General features: G+C 45.9%; 1 pseudogene; it reads right to left on the bottom strand.

The window, feature by feature from the left end:
- Window positions 1–8: 8 nt before the first annotated feature.
- LOC113223492 lies at window positions 9–929 on the bottom strand (annotated as a pseudogene).
- Window positions 930–1,132: the final 203 nt, after the last annotated feature.

Below are 1,132 nucleotides of genomic sequence, written 5' to 3'. Positions count from 1 at the left end.
TTCCATTGACACAGAAAAACAAAAAGGCTTTCTGGAGGATGAAAAAACATAAGATTTAACAGATCTTGATCGCCCGTGTCATGTTTAGTTTGTATTTTTTAAGCCATGTCATAAGTGTATCTCCCCATTGTAGTCTCACGGTGGTCGTATCATTCTTGAAACACTTTCTTCTCATTCAAGTCATGTTTGTCAAAGTAACTCCAGAGTTTACTCCAGCTTTTCCACAGTATAGATGCCTAGCAAAGAGACTATACCGTCCTATTCTAGGTTCCTCATGTTCTGGTGCCATCGCAGCAACTTGTGTGGAATTAAATTCCTTTAACAAAGACCAAATATCATCAACGTGTGGTTTAAAAAAAAAAAAAAAAGGCTATCAGTGTCGGCATACAATAGGGAGTCAACTTCTTTCAGGGTTAAAGGCAAGAACAATCTCTGCAAAGCACATGGTTTAGTTTTTCCACTCTGCTGCATTCTCACTTGGAAAGGTTATAGGGTATGTTGTATAATTAAATGTTTGTAGAAAGGACCCCAGTCACATCTTCCTTTAAAGCTGTGACGTAGCTGATCTTCAGCAAAAATCTGGAATGGAAGAGATTTGATGCTGAAAATGACAGCTGACTTCAACATGGTCACAGTTTCTTCCAGTCTTTCACCACAGGCAACTACAGCTAGATGCATTTTCTCAACAGGCTTTATTTTCAGTCTACACCTGTCCCACCCGCCGGGATGCGCCACGGGGTCCGCGCTGCCCCCGCCTCTCACTGCACCGCCTCCTCCGCCCGCGAGCAGGAAGCCACCGCAGCCTGCGGCTTCCCGCCACCACCGCCCGCTCCTTCCTCCAGGGACAAGGCGAGCTGGGTGAAGGCATAAAGGAGAGAGCAGAAGCTGCAGGCCAGACACAGCGCCACCACTTGTGGGGAGCGCCACATCGCCCCAGCCGCACTCCTCAGTCTCTGTCTGGCTGCGCCCGCGGGGGCGAACTGGAGCGGAGGGAGCCTACTTCTGGAAATTTACCCATTTTTTTCTCCATGGATTCAGCAGCTGTGTTTAAAAGAAAAAGAATTTCATCAATCAGTCGTTTATATATATTTGAATATAAAGATAAAACACTGCGAACTGGGTAGAAAGTAAT

Source organism: Piliocolobus tephrosceles, unplaced genomic scaffold (genome assembly GCF_002776525.5).
Source record: "Piliocolobus tephrosceles isolate RC106 unplaced genomic scaffold, ASM277652v3 unscaffolded_41512, whole genome shotgun sequence".
In the NCBI taxonomy this organism is placed as follows: Eukaryota; Metazoa; Chordata; class Mammalia; order Primates; family Cercopithecidae; genus Piliocolobus; species Piliocolobus tephrosceles.
The sequence above is the reverse complement of the archived record's forward strand: the minus strand, read 5'-3'. Positions and strand labels throughout refer to the sequence as shown.